Source organism: Corvus kubaryi, unplaced genomic scaffold, assembly GCF_017639235.1.
Source record: "Corvus kubaryi isolate FWS band 111438036 unplaced genomic scaffold, C.kubaryi_AGA036_p1.0 37300, whole genome shotgun sequence".
Lineage (NCBI taxonomy): Eukaryota > Metazoa > Chordata > Aves > Passeriformes > Corvidae > Corvus > Corvus kubaryi.
Window position 1 is genome coordinate 8,383,241 of NW_024581093.1, and position 14,235 is coordinate 8,397,475.

At 39.4% G+C, this 14,235-nt stretch overlaps 1 protein-coding gene across 1 annotated transcript in view; it reads right to left on the reverse strand.

Annotated features, from left to right (window-relative positions):
* SLC6A2 (solute carrier family 6 member 2) overlaps positions 1 to 14,235 on the reverse strand; it is a 58,543-nt gene that overhangs the window by 43,355 nt on the left and 953 nt on the right.

Genomic DNA, 14,235 nt, shown 5'->3' on the forward strand with positions numbered 1-14,235 from the left:
TGTACAAGAGCAAGGTGCCTGTCAAAATGTACCCTGATTTACTGGTGGCAGAACATCCATGGCTAAAAATACTTTTGAATGAGGATATCAGACGGTATTTTCTGTAAACTTGTGGATCAAGATAAGCAGGGTTTCCTAGATTCCAGCACTAGATCCATAACAGCATAACCTCACGTGGTAAGTTTTCCTTGAACCGTTAAGTACTGAAAAGATATTTTCTGTGATATACAGAACATCATCATGTACATGAAAGGAAATACTACTTCATCAGCTTAGCTGTCTCTCAAATGTAGGGAGACTTGGTGCCAGGGAGATTTTGGCAACTACAGTTCTACTTTGGTTCAGATACAGACTGTTAGTCACAGTTTTCTCATCTTCTCAGAAAACTTGTATGTTCATTTGTGTTGGGCTTTTTTTTCCCCTCAGTCAGCCATGAACTAAAATGAATGTTTTCAAAATTCATGGATTAATCTGACTTTGATGCCAGAATGGCTTGTTAGATACTTTGAACTAACTTGCTGTCTAACATAGACCAGAGTTTCAGACAGAAAAACCTACAAACTTGATTGGAAGATACTAGACAGATCTTTTGCTATTTGGTTGTTTTGTTTTGTTTTTTTTTTTTTGGTTGGTTGGTTTTGGTGTTGTTTTGTTTTGGATTCTTTTGTTTGTTTTGTTTGTGCTTTGTTTTTGAATTGTTTCAGCCTTCTTTTTATAATCTGTAGAGACTGAGTGAACCAAACTAATTAATTACAGTGCAATAGTGATACCTGCATTTCTGTCTGAAATTGCCACCCTACAGGTATTTCTTGGTGTAGCACATTCATACGTTGGCATGTTGAAGAGCTGTGTAGACACTTTTGGTACCTAAATTAAATTATGGTGTCCACTTTCTGAGCTGTGCATTTGATGCATCAGGAATGCCAAATTTATATCCCTGAAATGTTTTTCCACCTGCATAGCAAAGAGTCTGGGATGAATCCTCTGGAGGTTAGCTCCCCATTTAGGCAGTATTAGTCCTTGCTTTCTACTCTCTCTGACATTTTCAGGATTGTCCCTGTGGGAGCTGCTCAGTGTCCTTGCACATTGTACCACTGTACACAAGGAAATTCCCCTCCCAGCCATGCCCCCTGTGCTGGGGGGGTAGAACTACCCTGGCAGAGCTAATCAGAGCCACAGCAGTAGCTACACAGCAAGGCAGGGTATGTGAAATGTGCTTTGTGCTGTCCATGTAACAGGGCAATTCCTGGTTCTCAGCAATCTCGGATGGAGGGTGTTTCTCTTAAAGACTGCTTTTCTTTTTCACGTTGTCAAAATAAAAACCAGCCTCCAGCCTCCAAGTTAAGCACCCTCTCGGGAGGATGCAGTACCCATTTCAGGCAGCATGAGATTCATAACTGTGCCAGGGTAAAACAAAGTGCCCAAGACATCTTAAATCAGCTCCAGACAAGTGCCAAGCAGCTTTCAAGAGGATTAATGTACAAACCCATAGGAGGTAAATGCCTTGAAATTCTGCAGAGAAGAATCAAGTACAGCAGTCTGTGGTACTCTTAAAACTTGCCTTACCATTTGGTGGTTAATCCCATTCTAAGTTGTAACTTCAATTTTTTGACTCAATGACTAAAGCAAAAGATTCCTTTTCCTTCCAGTCTTTATTAGAGATTTATTTTTAATAGTGTAATACTTTCTGTACAATCTTAATCTTTACAAACTCTTAACTAACGGAATCCCCTAAATTCTTCCTCTCAGTAAAGGGTTATTTCTATTACAGAAGTGTGAGACAGTCAAAGTTCCTATCTATAAGAATTCTAGTCAATCTAACCTTTACTCCCCGTTGTTGTAAATGAAGTCTTCAGGATGAATGTTCTTTCTGATGCCACTAAAGGAAGTAGAGTAACTGTACTGTAAACTGCATATAATGCAGGCTTAAACAGGGCTTTAAAGCAGAAGGCAAGCAGTTACATACCCTATAGAGCCATTCTCCATGTTTTCTTACAACCCACCTATGTTTTCTGTCAATACTGCTGGGAAGTACTCTTTATGTGCAATTTTCTGATATTTTTTAGACATGCTTTCTAAATTACAAAGTATAGATATCAGACATATTTTGAAGTTAATAGTATGCTATCTAGCCATAAAGAATATTTTCTTATAGAAGACAAATGTTGCATCATAATAATTTATTTGTAAACTTTAATGGCTGTGTGTGGTGCTATTAACAGTGATATTGGCAAATTTACCATTAGTCATGGCTACTATTTGCATAATTGCCTAGAAAAATTGAAAATCCTGTACTCTTATCAAAGATTATAGCTATTCTTGGGTTGTGCTAATGTTTTGGAAGGTCTGGGCAAGGGTAGTTTCCAAGTGAGTGTGGCTTCTTTACTTTGCACCTTTCTGTTAGCACTGAACACAAGCATTTCCCAAAAACTGTCACAGCATTCTTCACTGAAAACTTTTTCTTTTGGAAAAAATCTGTATTTGGCACAGGGTAGTGGTGGTAATATTCTGTGTGCCAGCCATTAGGTGGGGGTCTCTGAGAATTTGGGCATCATGAGCACAAAGTGAAACTTCTGCAGCAGGAGGACAGTAAGAACTTTCTCAACATAATTTTTCTTGAAAGGGTAAACTGAGTCTCATTTATACCAGTATGAAATCACAGTGCTGCACAAATCTACCTAGTAGGAGATAGGTACTAGACTAGTACCAGCTAGTAACACCCTTCTTTCTGTCCTCCAACTACTCAGCTTCTTCTGTGGGAATTGATAAGACAAAAGTTTTTATTTAAGTTTGCAACTTGAGCCTCATGTTTGTTCTTAGTGGACTGTTTTCCTAATAGGCTTCAAGCAATGTAATTGTCCCCTCAGTCCAAGCTGTCCAGTACGTGCTTTGTCACTGCCATTCTGCACAGGCCTCCTAGCTTGAAATTCCATGGAAGAATGTGAAAATTACCCCAGGGCCCATCATAGCTCCCTGCCAAGATGAAGCAGAGGCCCATTAACAGCTTGAAGCAAAATCCTTCTTGTTTCATGACAGTGCAAACTTTTGCTTGGGCAGATTGTGGGGCAGTTTTGTTCACTGATTACTCAGACCTTATGATAAATCAGTGTGGCTGAGTCTGGTGTTTTCAGCTTGTCGCACAGTGGAGATTTTTTTGTTATTTCTAAATAGCTTTAAACATCATTAATACATCATGACTGTAAAACGGTATTTAGAAAGAAAAATATAAGCGATCTTGAAGATATCAAAATCTCTTAATTCAGGGTTAGAGACAGTGATTTTGTCATCAGCTTCTGTATGAGTCAATAGAGGATTAACTGGCTGTTTAGGAAGAGCCTGGTAACTGGTATCTGCCTCTTTGTTTTAGGGTAGAGTTAAGAGAGTAACTTATGCCAACTGTATTCCTTTAACCACCAATTTCAAAAGTTCAAAAACCATGAAGTAGGCCCCAGAATACTTTAAAATGTATGATCTTCTACTAAAATCCTTTTATTTGCCTGCTTTCTTTTAGTTTTGAATTTACTTTGTACTTTTCCAGCTTTTCTCTTCAGCTTTGAAAGCTAGAAAGAGATTCTTGCCTAATAATTTGTCCCTATGAAACTGTGAGAGTAAAAGGCACTTCTTAAAATAGTACTTTTTTTTACTGCTTGAGCCCGACATAGGAGAATGCTGAGGTCATAGTCTAACTCTCAGAGAGTAAATCTATTTTTTGTAATAATGACCATCATCTATGTGATCCTAACAGTTTGCTTATTAGGTAAAGTACTGAGCTATTGTACTGAGTGAAGATCAGTTACTACTCAGTGGAAGTCTTCTATATCAGTTTAGTCTGAATAGGTTTTTTATTACTTTACTCTGTTTTTCTTCTCTCATAATTCTTTGTCTAGAAATTCTGTCTTAGGAGTCCTTAAGAGAGAGATGTCTGTTATTTGGGTTTAAATCCTGGCTCTGGTGACGTCAATGGAAAAAAATCACCCATTGACTTCAGCTGGGTCAGGATTTCTCCCATGGGGTTTACGAATCTATTGATTTTAACTAAGGCTGTAGAGCCATACATACATGAGAAACAAACTCCAGAAAAGAAGCAAATGATCAAACTCTTCCACCAAACAAAGTCCTGGACTGTCTTTGATCTCGCCTCTCTCATAGTCTCATTTACACATCTGAATTTCTCTTCTGAAAGGAGACTGCACAGCACAAGCTATTCCTTAGTTTTGTGATAAACTGTAGAACTAAGATGCCTGTGTACAGATCTAATCTCCCCTCAGTTTGAGGGCATGAGCTTGTGAGCTTTCTTCAAGCATCAGTCTTACTGCACATCAGTAGGCAGATACAGCCCTGCATGTTGATGAAGAGTCATGTACCAAACGTACTTTTGAGAGTGGCTTCTAAGCTGTGAACTTGGTGTTTTGGTAACTTTCGGCCTTGAGCTTTCTAATATCATAGTAAGTCCAATATACTTAATTGTGAAATTACTGTGTTGTGAAATAAGGATTCCTCTGCCAAGAAGGAAAGGTGCTGAGAGCTCCTGAAATGTGGGTTACATTAACATTGAAGAAGAGAAAAGAAATCTTTCAATTGTAGAATATACCCATGAGAGTCTGTGTGGAGCTTGGTTTTTTTCTAAAGGCAAATCTTTTGAGGGTATTTGGAGCACCTTCTAAATTTAGGATTTGAGAAATTGTTTCCTCCTGTATCAATCCTTGGGGGAAAAAGACTGTATCTCCGTTTTATTGTTGCACTCTCTTAAAAAAAGGTGTGTTCAGGGGTAACCTCTCGTTATCAATGGATTTTGTCCTTGCTGTCATTGTGGCTATGGTGATAAGTGAGGTCCTACATGTGAATTAGGCACCGCTAAAAGCTGCCACTCCTACAATATCCTAATAAATAAAATAAAGTGGGAAATCCAAGAATGGTCTGCTTGGGAACGATCTTTGTTATTATTGGGCTCTGTATTTAAAGAGGGTGGTGATGAGCCACCCTAAAATTCCATATTATTTTTTTTTCCTGTAAATGTTGTTACATTAATTATCAGGTTGGGATCTCCCCAGACCTGTGAGGATCTACTGCTCCACCTTGTGGTCTGAAAAACGCTTCCCGTTATTCTACTCTCTAGTAGTGCTGTGCCAGAAAAAATCCAGCCTCTTCCCCTTTTTTTATTTAACTGGACTTTGGCTTGAACCAGTATCATACTTTCCCTCGAGATATGGATCGTAAGGGCACGTAACGTGCTGTCACCTTTGGCATGCTTCAGGAAAGACATTGCAAGAGGTCTTTCATTACAGAAGAGAAAAATAGAAATGAAAATACCAGTGAAGAGAAAAGTGCTGTACACACATACCCACATACTTCAGGAGGTGCAGAATAAATTAAAAATAGCTAGCAAAAAAAAAAAAAGCACAATACTCAGCCATTTTTTTCAGTACATACACTAGGCCCAAGGAAACACTGATTTGGATGGTCAGCGAAGCAATTGCAGAGGGTTCATTCTTCCATGCTGCTGTTGGGCCAGAAAAACAGCTCATTCCCACAGTCCTGCAGTCTTCAGTAAAGATGAATGCTGTGCAATTGCCCAGGCACAATCCTTCCCCTACATCAATGCCACAAAAGCTGTTTCTCAAACTAGCAAGAGTGCTATAGCAAGACAGGACACCCAGTGCTTGGAAATCATGCAATAACTTTCTCCAGCTCTGAAATAAAGACTGCAAAAGAGTAATAGTCTTCTGCTGTTGAAATCACAATTCCTGTGTACTTCAGTGGGGTGGGATCAAACCAGTACTGCTCTTCTGATGCTGGGCTTGTTCTAGGGAAGCAGTTTAAAACAAAGCATTCCAAGAAAGGCTTTATGTTTGTGTAGTCTAACACCACCAGCCTGGGAGGGTTGGATCCTATTTTGGACACTTAGCATATATTCTTAGACCATTCTAATAGCCAAACTGTAGATATCAGTTAATACCTACATTAAGAACACAGCTTCTGCAAGCACTTGTGCTTTTGGAAGTGAGTGGTTGTGTTCATAAAGCCTTAAGGAGTAGGAGCACTGGAAAAATTACTGTCTTCTATAAAAAGACTTATTGTATAATAAGGGCAGCTTGTCTTACTACATACCAGCAGTCAGAATGCTTGTCATAAAAAAAAATTTATGGACTGGCAGCAGACAACTGCCTGCCCAATCCTGCCTGAATTTTGCTTAGCAATATGTTATCACACAATTCTGTCTGGACAGTTGGTAGTGTGCTTTGGATGAATATGAGTGTAGAGAAGGATGTGACTTACGCAGCCAGATCTCCCTGGTGGCATTTTCTGCTTCTGAATGATAGACCCTGGTTCCCAAATTGCTATTCTGTACTGTCACCTTTGTCATGCTTCAGGAAAGATTGCAAAACTTGTTTGAATAGAGAATAGGGGAAAGGAGGAGTGAAAATAAAACAAAGGATGGTTTTGATAAGTAGTCTAGAGGTTCTTTCCTATGGCTTTCTTGAAGAATATGTCACAAGGCAAGAAAATTAACTGTTTTCCTTCCATTCCTCCCACCTCCTTTCCCCTCTTTATGGATTAAAGATTTCAAAAGCTCTGTGGCTAAAATTAAGTATATTGAATCTATACAGAAGTTAAGCTGCTGAACTATACTACAGTTACCCAAAATTTCCATGAGAACAGGAATTATTCATCAGTACTGGGGATCTAGTCACTTTCAGTGCTGATTTCCTGAAGGACTCAGATATCCATCTTTAGGAAATCAAGTTTTGAATGTCGATAAAGCCTTTAATTTGAAACTATTCTGACTTTGCACCAGTATATAAGATCTGCACAATTAGGATGAAACCTTTGCATCAAAGGTTCAAGACTTGATACAAAGGTAGGGAGAAGGAAAGCAGAAGATTAAGGAGTTGTAGTTGGAGGAGGTGATTACAGGTTGTCAAGACATGGGTAATGGGCTGCTAACATGAATCCTTTGTCTCCAAAAGCCTTGAGGAAGGAAAACACAAGGTTTATAACCAGTGTGATACTCCTGGATTCCCTACATACTCTTCATTGAAAATGGATTGGGACAGTGGATTTGTCCTGAATACAATTTATGTCAACTTTAATAATGATGATGATAATAATAGTAACAACTATAACGATTTTTTCTGTTGTCACATTTCAAGTCAAGAAGTTGAGAGTCAGTTGCAAGATTCCAGGGGGGTTGGACAATCCTTAAGGTCTCTTCCAACCCAAATAATTCTATGATTCTGTATGTACAGAGAAAACGGAAAGTACTAAGAGTGAGGTAGTAGTGAAATACCCAGAAGTATTTTACAAAAACACATTATTTAAATTTGTCTCTTGACTTCTGAATTACAATATTTTAGTGTAACTATATCTCCAAGTGTAGAATTTATTAGTTCTGGTTTACTATTTTGTAATAACGTTGAGAGCAGTTAGGTACAACATCATCTAATAACTACATGTAGTAACTGCAATATATGTAAATTCTGTGCAGTTTACAGTGCAGACTGGTATCAGAGAACCATACTACAGTTCTTAAATATTTAATCAATTGGTTAAACTGGGACAAAGGCTTTACAACTGGGAGTTACTGATGTGCTTACCATCAGACACAGCAAAAATGAAGACATGGGCTATCTGATGTTGCATTTCAGAACTGCTCAAAATTCTTGAAACCATTCATTTCCATTTTAATACACAGCAAGAAATTCAGTAATTTATGGACTGATTTAATCCATCATTCCCCTCACAGCATATCTAAACTCTCACTAAAGCTCTATGTTCCTCCTGATCTTATGTGTAAGGAGTTGTATTAACATTCTGTTTCATATTGGTCTAAGCATGGGGAGGAGGTATCTGTCTGGAAATGGTATCTTTAGACTGCTGGAGCTGTATTCACATATTCACTAAACTGACAGACAGGTTTGTGGTATTTTGCTTAAAGATGAAAGGAAAATTCTGCCCCCAAACCATGTAGGCCATGTTTCAGTCTCCTTAGAGGTATTTTGGTTTCTTCAGTAAAGAAGGGCTGTTGGCTGCTACACTCCTAACCAGGCCTTTCTATTTTCTGTTGCTCCCAGAGCTTAAGACGATGTGAGTGAGAAAGCAGACACGAACTGCTATTTCATCTTGAATGAGTACCCAAACCCAGGACCCCGGGTCAATCTGTAAGAAAGTCCTGTATTTATTTTAATAGGAGTTAATGTGAGCTTTGAAGGCTCCCTAATGTGACTTGCAGAATTTACTTGGGCAGGAATGGCCTACTAGGGGTATTTCAGTACTTCTGTTCCTTGGCAGAATTGAGAAGGGTGTACAGGAATGAAGACAGCTTGGAGGGGAGGCAGGGGATGGGAAGACCTTAACCAGAACTGTTTAGTACTTGATGTCTTTTCTGCCTCTTAGTTTAGAATAAAGTACTTCAAGTGGGAATCAAAATACGCATCCACTGTACTTAGAAAGATGTATCTTTGCTTTGTCAGCTGGTTCACACCAGCTCTTTTATTATCAGTAAAGCTTGAAAATCAGTTTTGGTAATTGATTGGAGCACCCCTTAGATCAGTTCTGAATACTTGCCCTGTATCAGCCACAGGATGGTACTCTTAAGTGTAACATCAAGCTAAATATTATGGATCTTGTCTAGAACCTTTATATGCTGGTGTATCTCTAGACCTTTGTAAAATTGTCAAGCTAAGAGTTGCTAGAATTGTTCAGGGACAAATAACTTCTCTGCACAGGCAGGTATTTAGCTGAGAGTCTGTGTAGTGCGCCACTCATACACTATTTCATGGTATCATACCTGAGAGTCAGAAACAAGAACTTTACAACTGATGAAAGATTTGGGTGAGAGATTCAGTTCTTCCCTCTCAGCTATTCTTAATACTTAGTATGTAGTAGGTGTATAATGCACTAGCTTATAACCCTGCAGACATTCCTGTTCTGAAGATTTATTTTGTGGAGCCAACAAGCCATGTAGAGCAGAACAGGGGCTTTCAGAGAAGCAGCTGGCAACTGGCATGTGAGCTCCGGTGCTGAAGAGCCTGGGTTGAACCCATGCCCTGCATGCACCAGGTGATTAGTGTCTGATCAAGGAAAGGAGAGAGAATAGATGAAATGGGAAAGGGAAGAGAGCAATTGGGAGCTGGACACTGGCTCTGACCCTGGCAAAGGAGGTACTGCCACACTACACAACTGAGCAGTGTCCCTAATGTCACACTACGGCTGAGAACCCAGAGCTCATGGCCATAGCAAGGAGATCAGCATAACAGTTTAACCTGTCTGAGGTCAGTGGTTTGATGTGCTAATGGGAATTGAAAACCCCTTTTTAGGAAACCAAAATCACTAGATTTGCATCTGAGCTTTGATTGACTGATGAGTCAAACTCTTGGCGTAGGCTTTGCAGTGAGATTACTTCAAAGTTGATTTATTATTATCATCATCAATGCTATTTTGAAATATAAACTCTGATATTGTAAGGCAAAGGTCATCCACCTTTGAACTGTAAAGTGCTGGGTTATATTCTTCCCCAAAATAGGGATTAAATTTGGTGACAGACACTTTGCAAAACTGAGGAGGCAGAGTGTACTAGAAAGACAAGGTGGTGCTGTCAGCACCACAGTTTCCTCTCAGTGAAGTGGTGCAGTGGCCAGGCTCCCAGCTCTGTGGGAGGTGACAGCTACACGGTGTCATTCTCGATGCATGACAGCTCTTGGCTCCTGACTTTTTGCTGGGCCTGTTCAGGGATATTTGGATCTGGTTTATGCTGTCTTTGGTACCTGTGCTGTGGATTGCTCGGTCCTGCATTACAGCTTATGGAACTATGACTAGGACAGGGAGCATTAGGATAAATTGTAAGGTACTTCTGAAGTGTATTGATTGCTGGCAAACTGTTTGTTGAAGCAAACAATTTCTTCTGGAAATACTGTGGTCTGAAAACACTTAAAAATAATGCTGCAGGGGAGATTAAAAGTGTGTATTATGATAGCTAGAGTACTGTTAAAATATTTATCTGCTGCTATTCTTAAATTCGTTAAAAACTTAATCTGATTCTTATGATACAGTAAGTCTCCAGTGACTAATCTGACAATTACATGCTTCCTAATGAGTAGTCTGAACATGACTGACCTTGCAAATACTTTGGCTCACAAAAGTACTTCATGTTGGTAAATTCTTTTTCCCCAAATTTCAGTGGGAAATATTAATTCTGCCTATGACTATGCAGGAACAGGAAACAAAAATGAACATTAATACTGAAAGTGTCTTGTACAAAAACTACAATAGCTTGTTAACTAAGACTGAGCATCATCCTCCCCCACTGTGAGCACATCAGTTAATCATAGTAGGCATTACTCAACTTCATTTGGCATCAGTAAAATTTTAGATGTAATCCAAATATCAGGGTAAATCTTTCCCTACGTTGATGAGAGTATAATTTTAATAGTAGTCTTCTTCCTTAATTCAACATAGCCTCTTGTAGAGCTGGGGAGCAATTAAAAGGTTGGTTGCATTATAAAGAATTCTTTGGAGTACAGTGATGTTGACCACTTACAGAAAGAGTTATACAGCTAGGAAATCTTTTTCTTAAAAATAATAATTTTAAAGAAAGTGTTCTTGCCAGGAATAAGTTATAATGAGGATATAGCTCTTGTAAGATTAGCCAATAGAAATGACTGTAGTTGATGATTTCTCCAGTGACAAGCCCTGCTCCTTGCAACTCTCAAAAATGCACTGCACAAAAAGTATTCCATTTGCTGCAAACAGTGCTTTTCCTTTGTGCTGTGAGCAGCAGTCAAATACATGTAAGTTGTGGTATTTTTTGATCAGCTGGACTGACAAGGTGATGTTTGAGAATTCCCCCTTTTGGAGTGTTGCCATATCTACTTAATGGGAGCTTGCAGATTTTTCCCATCTGTTCAGAGCCTACCCTATCACCTGATAAATGCTTTAGAGCACATAGTGGACATATCCTGCTTCCAAGAAGTCAGTGAGGGCAAGAACTCCTTCAGTCTGTTCATACTAAATTGTACTGTAAGCTTTCTGTGGCCCATTTTGTATTACAATACAGCCGCTGGATCTGTCTCTGCCCTTGTAAGGCAGGCAAGTCCTATGAAAGTAGATAACTGATATAGAAAAATAAATGCTCTAGATTTTTAGATCTTACTAAAGACTGGGGATTTTTTTAATAGCAGAAGAATGATTCCAAAAATTACAGTTGTTTACAGAAGGGTTACATTCTGCCATCTATCTTTGAGCAGAAATCCCATTGGGGTCTCTCAGCAGGCTACTCCCAAAACACAGATGTTTCTGGCTATTCATTCAGTGTTTTAGTTCTGCTGGATGCTTCTTACTCTCTAGCTTTTTGTTACTGGGAGCTTGTTAAAATATGAATGTTTCTTTTTGCTACCACCACCAGTGCTGTCTCCGAAGTTATCTAACAAAAATGTCTGTATAGCTGCCACTGGGTGGTGTATGCCTTGTGTAAGTAAAACTCACTAAAGTAAACTCTCAGAGTTTTGTATAAGTGGAACTTCCAGATCTAACTCAAAAGCTTCTGTCTGGTTTTTTTCTAGAAAATTTCCCTATTGTTTATCAAAGAAAGAAACTCCAGGACTTGGCTGGTAAAAAGAAGGGAGTGTATATACATCCATGTCAAATTCAACTTTGAATGGGGGAATACAGTGTGTATTTATACTTTCCTTCTCAGTTCTTGTAAGTTTCCATGCTTTCTTGAGAGCCACCTACTTTTACAAATATGGAAAGGCCATTAGTGTGTCTGCAGGCATCTTGAATTAATCATAGTTAGCTTTAGGACACAGTCCATATGTCAACCACCTAACTTTTTTTAAAATGAAAAGGAGGATGCCATTTTCTACCACTTCCATGTCCTTGATACTGTTGTTCAACTTCTAAGAACTTCTGTAGAACCTTCGTGGGTGTAGCTTTTGGTAAGATACAGGAGAATGTCTTTTTGTTAGGTAGCACAAGCTATGCTAACCCAGGATTTAGGACATTGCAACGTGCTTTCATTTCACTGAGTATTTTGTGTCAATCTATTGATAACATGTTAATAACCCACACTATCTAAAGCCAGCTCTAGGTAAATCACCGAGGCTGAGTATTTGCTGAAGCTTTCAGAGAAACTGCGGAGAACTGCATGAGGAAGAGGAAAGGAAACCTTTTACCTTCCACTGCTTTGCTTTATACATACCATCCAATTCAAGTTTCATCTATTCTGTTGGATTTTTCTTTACCTAGCAGTTCCTTATAAATATCAAAAAGCAAACAGTAATCCTATTATGAGCATCCTGGAAATTTTTTTTTTATAGGGTAAGTCTGAACATGGTATACAAGTATAAAAACAGCTTCTGATTTCATCCCTTTAATTCGTTCAGCAGTCCAGAAAAACTACTAAGATAGTGAAATGAAGTTTTTGCCATGTCTATATCCACATACCAACTTCTGCATGGGGAAGCATAGCAATTATATGAAACCCATTGTGTTATCCTTTTGAGTCAGCAAAAGTTAAATTAGTGCTAGAAAGGGTCCCTCATGCAATAGCAGCGTGGGGGGGGGGGGGGGGAAGGTATTTAAGAATATCTGAGACTTATGACTGGAAAGATCTCAACAAAATCCAACGATATCCCACAGCTCTGCCTATTGTCTTATGTTTTTTGATCTTGTAGGAAAATATAAAGCAAACAAGCTCCCAAACACAGTTTCAAAGAAAGAAGGGACTGAGTTGGCTTGAAACTCAGTAAAGTACTTTTAGAGCCTGAATCTCTTACAAGAGTTTCTACTGACTACAACTGATATGTATGTCCAACATGAGAGGCAATGGATGGAAAATTTTTAAGATACCATAATGATCTCTGTATCGGTAAACAGTTCTCAGCTATTCTATAGACTTTGGTAGCAAAGGGCCTGTCCACCTTTGCTTGTAAAGGTCTGATTTTACTTTGATGATATTGAAGAGTTAATGTAAACTTTTCACTGAAATGTACCTCTTGTAGCTGTTGGCTTTCTCTTCACTGCCATTTGGAAGTATTCGAATTGGAAGATGCTAATGAAGACCCATTTTTTTCTAGCTGAACTGACACAAGATAATACATGGTGGCTAAAGAAGATGCAGGAGTTGCAGACTGTTACCTTCTGTGCCTGAGCTGGCAGTAAATTATGAAGGAAGCAGGTTAGGAAATTAATTGACCTAAATTACAACAGAAAAGAGTTCAGGCACTCTGGGTGTCACCTTGTGCAATGTGAGATAGGGGAATGTATCTCTTTTCCTAAAAATTGCTAGATGACGTGGAGATGTGGCAATGGTGCATCTGTCCCGAGTGCTATGAATGATGCTGCTGCCACACCTGCACCTGACACGGCGGGAGCCTGCTGGGTTCATGATGCATTGTGCTGCTGTGGTGTGAATGGCTAGGACTATTTTTGGGCATAACGAAATAAGGATGGAGGTTATTTTTCAGTGCTAAGTACTTTCTTCAGTCTGTCTGGGTGGTGAGCAGAGAGGTTTTCTGACTCCTCTCAGAAGTTTTGGAGGTACCAAGCTCGACCGAGTGTTTCATTAGCACCAGTATCCTCTTAAGTTCCAAGGACAGGTATAATTCCATGTTATTTGATAGGGATTTTCCCATTCATCCTGCATTCCTATTTTAATGGGAGGCAATTATTTTATGCTACAAGTGTGAACTACTAGCCTTTATCACCAGGCAACCACACTATCACTATATACATACATAACTGTCTTTCAGAACGTGCTTTCTATCTATCGGTTCTGTCTGTATGGCTCACCGTTCACACACACAGTTCTCCATCTGCCAGGCAGGGTCTGTTCTTTCGGTGTGTGATTTGAAAGCACTCCAGGCACCTGCCCGGCTTGCAGATGGTGTTACTCCATCGCAGTCTGGAGTCACCACTGACAACACAGCGTACTTCAGGGAAATGAAAGCGGATGATGGAGTTAAGGTCTTACTGAAGACATGGCAGACAATCTGAGCCAACTATGGTTACTGTGTGTAATTTTTTGTTGCTGTCATTGCCAAACTGTGCAGGAGGTGAGGTTTCGTTTGTAACAAGTCTCCTACCTACTTTGGAGGAGGGGAGAACCCCCACACTGCAGAACGGAGAGCAGAAATCCCGATCCTACATTAAAACTGCCCCCACAAAACCTTTCAGTGGTCTGGCGCTAGCTCTTCTAGATGCTGTTTTTCTGCTCGAGTGTTTTTGGTTTGGGCTCCC